This window comes from Rhinopithecus bieti, unplaced genomic scaffold (genome assembly GCF_001698545.2).
Source record: "Rhinopithecus bieti isolate Rb0 unplaced genomic scaffold, ASM169854v2 scaffold_6708, whole genome shotgun sequence".
Taxonomy (NCBI): Eukaryota; Metazoa; Chordata; class Mammalia; order Primates; family Cercopithecidae; genus Rhinopithecus; species Rhinopithecus bieti.
In genome coordinates, this window is record NW_016806329.1 from 535,123 (window position 1) to 543,240 (window position 8,118).

The following is an 8,118-nucleotide window of genomic DNA, read 5'->3' on the forward strand; positions in this document are numbered from 1 at the left end:
CATAAATTACCCAGTCTCCAGTAGTTCTTTATGGTAGTGTGAGAACAGATTAATGCAGTCTATTTCTGGTTTATTCCAAAAAATGTTTGTTGAGCTCCTTTAATATACTGGGCTCCCTGGTTGATGAAGGGCAATGCGGAGGCTGCAAGGCACAGCCTAGGCCTTGAAGAAACGTCAGAGCTGGGTGACAGAGGGTTGCAGAGTGGATGTGGGTGGAAGGGATTCTAGTGGAAGAAAGCTTGAAGAAGGAGTGCTGGGACCTGCAGCAAAAAGGAGAGTATAAGAAAGCAACAGAAAGGAGAGTAAAAGAGAGAAGGCTGGAGAGTAAGGTGGGACCATATCATGGGTCCAGGAGTTAGAATTTTCATGTCACAAATCCTATCACAAGGGGCATCAGAAAGCAAATATTACCTCACCATGCCACCCTGGCCATCTCCATGGTGACGCTGGGCAAAGAGGCCAAGCAGAGGCTGCAGTAGCTTTTCAAGGGCAGCCAATTTTGCATCTGCTGGGGCTTTATTCGTCTCATGACTTACCTGGAACCAAAGAAGGGTGTAGAGCCTGGGATGTCTGAACCAATCGTTTTGAGCCTGCTTTGGAGATAAAGAACTATTTGATCATCTGGATTTGGAAGCCATCAATGGGCAGGAACAACATGGAGGTGTGCACTCTGATGGGGATAAGAAATGGGGCATCATTCAAATGTTCCCTAGTTGGCCAGGCACGGTGGCTCACACCTATAATCCAGCACTTTGGGAGGTCGAGGCAGGTGGATCACTTGAGCCCAGGATTAGAGATCAGCCTGGGCAGCAAGGCAAAACTCCAACTCTACAAAATATACAAAAATTAGCTGAGCCTATAGTTCCAGTTACTCCACAGGCTGAGGTGGGAAGATTGCTTGAGCCTGGGAGGTTGAGGCTGCAGTGAGCTATGATGGCACCACTGCACTCAGGCACCTAGCCTGAGTGACAGAGCAAGACCCTATCTCAAATAAATAAATAAATATGTTTCCTGGTTGGATGGCACAGGGCTCTTCATAGAGGCTTCTGTGGCAGAGTGGAAACTCTACTGACTTATATATCAAAATGAATGTTTTTAACAATGAAAAAAACGTAACTACCTAGACTTTCCACCTTTGGCTGATAAGGAATTGTCCCTATTTGGCTAAAGAAGGAATAAGGTTTGGAGAGGTTAAGCAACTTTCTCAAGGTCACACAGTTTCCACAGGCCCTTTTTGGCATGAAGGAGATACCAGAGCCACCCCTTTAATACATCTGTGTTCTAAAAGGGGGGTGAATGTGAGTTACGAAAGATTTTCATAACCTAGTTGACCAATGAACTTCATAAATAATGACAACTACAAATATTTTAGTATTTCTTTTAATCTATTTTCACTCAGCTCAGGAAATCATAATTTAAACAGAGGATCTGCTTAGATTTTATTTATTCATGAAGCAAACACTACATGGAAAGCACAAGGCTAGGGCTCTTCAGTGAAGAATAAACCGTGCAAGCTTTCCATTGTGCCTGTCATTTTCATCCTAAAATGAGTTCTGTGCTCCATCAAGGTGATAAAGCCAATCCATTTTGACACTGAGTTATCCATTATCCAATGCAAAGCAAGTTTTAATATAAGAAAAACAATACATATCAGATGGTTCAGTGGCAAAAAGATAAATGTAGGAATCTGACTGTAAAGGATCCAAGCTCCATCACTTCCTAGGCACTTGGCTTTCAGCCAATTATTTAACCTCTCTACTTCCTTTTTTATATACAGGTCATGGTAATGGAAGGCCTCATAGCACTTTTTTTTTTTGAAATGTAGTCTTGCCCTGTCACCCAGGCTGGAGTGCATGCAGTGGTGCGATCTTGGCCCACTGCAACCTCTGCCTCCTGGGTTCAAGTGATTCCCCTGCCTCAGCCTCCTGAGTAGCTGGGACAAAAAGTGTGTGCCACCATACCCAGCTAATTTTTGTAGCTTTAGTAGAGACTAGATTTCCTCATGTTGGCCAGGCTGGTCTCGAACTCCTGACTTCAAGTGATCCACCCTCCTCGGCCTCCCAAAGTGTTGAGATTATACACATGAGCCACCATACCCAACTGTGTTTTGAAAGTATTGTATAAAACAACATACATAAAGCACTCAGCAATGTTCAGTCACCTAACAAGCACTTAATGTGTGTTCCCTTCTCCTCTCACTGTAAAACATAAGCTTCAAGTAATCTCTCTTTATTGTGATAGCACTTCTCTATAATCTTCCCCTTTGCAATCAATTACTAAAATGACCGTATTAACTTTCTGAAGTTTTAGGTTATACTTTTTATCTTTTTTCACAGAATAATGGTGAACTTAATCTAAGTTACTTACCTTTTATTTTACTAGTGGCTGCATGGCACGTAGGGTGTAACTTAAAACAATATAGAGTCTAATATTAAATGCTTATTTCATGTAGCATTCTTTTAAATGAATCAAATCCCCCAATTTGTTAGATTATTTTAAAACCAGCTAAGCAAACACATAGTCTTGGCACTCTATAGATTCCTGCTTAGATCATCTATCCTTGAACATATTAGAATTCAGATTTTTTAAGTTTCTAACTGGTTTCCTTCAAAGCAATATTAAGTTCCTTCACATAAGGCACATACTACATAAATAAGTTATGCCCACTTGCAGAATGCTGCTCATACAAGAACCACAAGAAACCTACCAGAAAAGATAACAAAATTTCTCTAAGCCTTGGAACAAGCAATATTTGTGGCATAGAAAAGGGGGGCAAAGAAGGAAACAGAACTTAGTAAATCCATTCAAATCTCAGCCAAAGGAATTAGAAAACTGTAACCTTGATGGTATGAGCGAGATTTGCCTTTATTTCTCAAATAACAGTAAAGGAAACCATGAACAGAGGGCTCAAGAATTTTGATTCTTGAACGTGGACTTAATTACTTAATTACTATACTGCATCACTTCCTTTAAAGAAAGAAAAGTACAATTTTTGCTTTATTCTCCTAAAGTTTCAGTATTTTATGCTCAAAAGTCTTGTCACATCAATTTTCTTTTAAGAACCATCTTGTAAACTTCTATGAGCCTGAAAAGTTGTCTCAAAGTCCTTTAATTATGAAAAATCCATGTTTGGGGATGCAATTCTGTGACTCTCTTCAACAAGGTTCTTTGAGTTAGCTATCTTGTTTTATTTAACTAAACATCTATAATTTAATACTCTGCTTCAGCTTCTCCTAAATGTCCCATAAACTGTGATAATCATTAGGGCAGAAGCAGGAAGAAAACTCAACGTCTTAAGATTGTTTTCTTTGTAACATGTGATGAATCAGACTTGCAAAGTTCAAAGCATAAAAACTCCTAATGAATGTTCATTCTGTGGAAGATGTGCATATCACTCTCTTTCAAAAACAAAACTTATTTAGGTGTTCTGTTTGTGGCAGATTTTCCAAGTTTAGACTTGTATTCTCATTCTTTATCACTATTTGAATACAACCCAATTATTAGGTCATAAATATAGTGAGAATCTTTATCAATGACATGAAACAAGTCATTTAATTCTTTGAGTCTGGGATGGTTAATTTCAGGTGTCAATTTGACTGGATTCAGGGACATGCAGATAACTGCTGGTGAAGCATTGTTTCTAGGTATGTCTGTGAGGGTGTTCCAGAAGAGACTGGCATTTGAATAACTGGACCAGGAAGATCCCCCTTTACCCAGTGCAGGCCCATACCATCCAGTTGGCTCAGGGCCTGACAGAACAAAAAGGCAGAAGAAAGGCAAATTTGCTCACTCTCTTCTGGAACTGGGACACCCATCTTCTCCTGCCCTTGGACATCAGAACTTCCAGGCCTCTGGACTCCAGGACTTGCACCAGATACTCCCCAGTTTTCAAGCCATCAGCTTAGGACTGAGAGTTACACTGTTGGTTCCTCTGGTCCTCAGGCCCTTGGACTTGGACTGAGCCATGCTACCATCTTCCCTTGTTCTTCATCTTGCAGACAGGATGTTGTGGGACTTCTCAGCCTCCATAATCAAGTGAGCCAATTCCCGTAGTAAATCCCTTCTGAAATATCTATATCTCTGTCTGTTTATCTATATTCTATTGGTTCTATTTCTTTAGAGAACTATGACTAATACAGGGTCTGAGTGCTTTCACTTTTAAAATGAAGTTTGGTATAATGCCACCTTCAAACCTATTCTCTACCCTTTCCCCTCTACTCAATGTTTTTGGGTCCTATGGACTGCATCAACAGGTTTTCTTGCCCTCTGACTTCCAGTTGGGTTCAGCCAATGGGAGGCATCAGCAACATAAGACCAGAAGAAGGTATACTTACTTGACCAGATACCTCCTTGTTAGCAGTAAATGCACAGCAACATTTCTCTACCAAAGGTCAATGCCTGTCATACAACCACAGCTCTTCAAGTTCCAGTGACCACTTCCTCCCCTTCCTCTCAAACAGCAGTAGTGGCTTCCTGCCTATCTTAACCCTATCTTCACCCTGACTGATACAGAAGATATGAGTTTAAGTAAACTCTAAAGTTTACCTTTTTGATATGTCCTAGAAAGGTATTCTCTGCTGGGAGAGCACATTATTATAATGCTTAGCCAATAAATGATACTCTGAGGGAGCCAGCATGTGTAAATGAGAGGAAACTGGACTGAGAGGCAGGAGATCAGCAGTTCTACTAAGTAGTTAGATAACTTTCTCTCGATATGGTTTGGCTGTGTCCCCACCCAAATCTCATCTTGAATTGTAGTTCCTATAATCCCCAGGTGTCATGGGAAGGACCTGGTAGGTAATTGAATCATGGGTGTATTAGTCCATTTTCACATTGCTGATAAAGACATACCTGAGACTGGGCAATTTACAAAAGAAAGAGGTTTAATTGGACTTACAGTTCCACGTGGCTGGAGAAGCCTCACAATCATGGTGGAAGGCAAGGAGGAGTAAGTCGCATCTTACATGGATGGGCAGCAGGCAAAGACAGAATGAGGAAGATGCAAAAGCAGACCATCAGCTCTAGTGTGACTTATTCACCACCACAAGAACAGTGTGGGTGAAACTTCTGCCATGATTAAATTATCTCCAATTGGGTCATTCCAACACATGGAAATTATGGGAGTACAATTCAAAATGAGATTTGGGTGGGGACACAGAGCCAAACCATATCATTCTACCCCTTACCCCTCTCAAATCTCATGTCCTTACATTTCAAAACCAATCATGCCCTCCCAGTAGTCCCCTGAAGTCTTAACTTATTTCAGCATTAACTCAAAAGGCCACAGTCCAACATCTTGTCTTAGACAACGCAAGTCTATTCTGCCTATGAGTCTGTAAAATCAAAAGCAAAGTAGTTATTTCCTAGATACAGTGGAAATACAGACATTGGGTAAATACAACAATTCCAAATGGGAGAAATTGGCCAAAACAGAGGGGTTACAGGGCCCATGCGAGTCCAAAATTCAATAGAACAATCAAATTTTGAAGCTCCAAAATGATCTCCTTTGACTGCAGGTCTCACATCCAGGTCACGTTGATGCAAGAGGTGGGTTCCCATGGTCTTGGGCAGCTTCATCCTTGTGGCTTTACAGGGTAGAGCCTCCCCACCCAAGCTGCTTTCATGGGCTGGAATTGACTGTCTGCAGCTTTTCCAGGGACATGGTGCAGCTGTAGGTGGATCCACCATCCTGGGGTCTGGAGGATGGTGGTCCTCTTTTCACAGCTCCACTAGGTGGTGCCCCTGTAGGGACTCTGTGTGGGGGCTCCAGCCCCACATTTCCCTTCTGCACTGTCCTAGCAGAGGTTCTCCATGAGAGCCCCATTCCTGCAGTAAACTTACGCCTGGACATCCAGGCATTTCCATACATCCTCTGAAATCTAGGTGAAGGTCCCCAAACCTAAATTCTTGACTTTTGTGCACCCATAGGCTCAACACCACATGGAAGCTGACAATGCTTGTGGCTTGCACCCTCTGAAGCCATGGCCCAAGCTCTACATTGGCCCCTTTCAGCCATGACTAGAGTGGTTAGGACACAGAGAACCAAGTCTGTAGACTGCGTACAGCCCAGGGATCCTGGGCCCTGCCCAGGAAACCATTTTTTCCTCCTAGACCTCTGGGTCTGTGATGGGAGAGACTGCCACAAAAGTCTCTGACATGCCCTGGAGACATTTTCCCTATTGTCTCAGTGATTAGCATTTGGCTCCTCGTTGCTTATGCAAATATCTGCAGGCAGCTTGAATTTTTCCTCAGAAAATGGGATTTTCTTTTCTATCATATTGTCAGACTGCAAATTTTCCAAACTTTCATACTCTGCTTCCCTTTTAAAACTGAATGCCTTTAACGGTACCCAAGTCACCTCTTGAATGCTTTGCTGCTTAGAAATGTCTTCTACCAGATACCCTAAATCATCTCTCTCAAGTTCAAAGTTTCACAAATCTCTAGGGCAGGGGCAAAATGCTGCCAGTCTTTTTGCTAAAATGTAAGTAACAAGAGTCGCCTTTGCTCCAGTTCCCAACAAGTTGCTCATCTCCATTTGAGAACACCTCAGCCTGGATTTCATTGTCCATATCATCAGTATTTTTTGTCAAAGCCATTAAATAAGTCCCTGGGAAGTTCCAAACTTTCCCACATTTTCCTCTCTTCTTCTGAGCCCTCCAAACTGTTCTGACCTCTGTCTATTACCCAGTTCCACAATTGCTTCCACATTTTTGGGTATCTTTTCAGCAATGCCCCACTCTACTGGTACCAATTTACTGTATTAGTCCATTTTCATGCTGTTGATAAATACATACCTGAGACTGGGCAATTTACAAAAGAAAGGATTAATTGGACTTACAGTTCTACATGGCTGGGAAAGCCTCACAATCATGGCAGAGGGCAGGGAGGAGCGAGTCTCATTTTACGCGGATGGCAGCAGGCAAAGACAGAGTGAGGAAGATGCAAAAGAGGAAACCCCTGAAGAAGCCATCATATCTCATGAGACTTATTCACTACCTGAGAACAGTATGGGGGAAACTTCCCCATAGTTAAGTTATCTCCCACCGGGTCCCTATACAACACATGGTAATTATGGAAGTACAATTCAAGGTGAGATTTGGGTGGGGACACAGAGCCAAACTATATCAATGGGAGTGGTCTCCCCCATGCTATTCTTGTGATAGTAAGTTCTCATGAGATATGATGGTTTTATAAGAGGATTCCCCCTTCACTGTGCATTCATTCTTCTCTATCTTGCTGCCATGTGAGAAAGGGTGTGTTTGCTTCCCCTTCTTCCATAATTGTAAGTTTCCTGAGGCCTCCCCAACCATGCTGAATTATGAGTCAATTAAACCTCTTTCCTTTGTAAGTTACTCAGTCTCAGGCAGTTCTTTATAGCAGTGTGAGAATGGACTAATACACATCCTTTCCTTCTTTTAAAACTGTGGTAAAATACACATAACATAAAATTTACCATTTTAACCATTTTCAAGTATATAGTTCAGTGGTATTAAGTATTTCATACCATCACCACCACCTATATAACTTTTTTCATTTTACGAAACTAAAACTCTGTACCCATTAAACAATAACTCCTTATTCTCCCTCCCCTCAGCTTGTGGGAACCACTGTTCTACTTTCTGTGTTTATAAATTTTCCTACTGTAGGTACCTCATATAAGTGGAATGACATATTTTTGCTTTTATGCAACTGGCTTATTTCACTTAGCATAATGTCCTCTAGGTTCATCCTTGAAGGCGTGTCAGAATTTCCTTCTTTTGAAGGCAAAATAATATTCCATTGTATGTGTATATCACATTTTGCTTACCCAATCATCTGTTAATGGATACTGGGTTTGTTCCACTTTTGTCTATTTTGAATAATGCTGCTATAAATATGGGGGTACAAATAGATTTTCAAGACCCTAGTTTCAATTCTTTTTTTTTTTTTCATTTATTTTATTATACTTTAAGTTCTAGGGTACATATGCATAACATGCAGGTTTGTTACATATGTATACTTGTGCCATGTTGGTGTGCTGCACCCATCAACTCGTCAGCACCCATCAATTCATCATTTATATCATGTATAACTCCCCAATGCAATCCCTCCCCCCTCCCCCCTCCCCATGATAGGCGT

General features: G+C 41.5%; 1 pseudogene; it reads left to right on the plus strand.

Annotated features, from left to right (window-relative positions):
- The first annotated feature begins 437 nt into the window (after positions 1-437).
- LOC108531883 (mitochondrial import receptor subunit TOM7 homolog pseudogene) overlaps positions 438-8,118 on the plus strand; it is a 25,732-nt pseudogene continuing 18,051 nt past the window's right edge.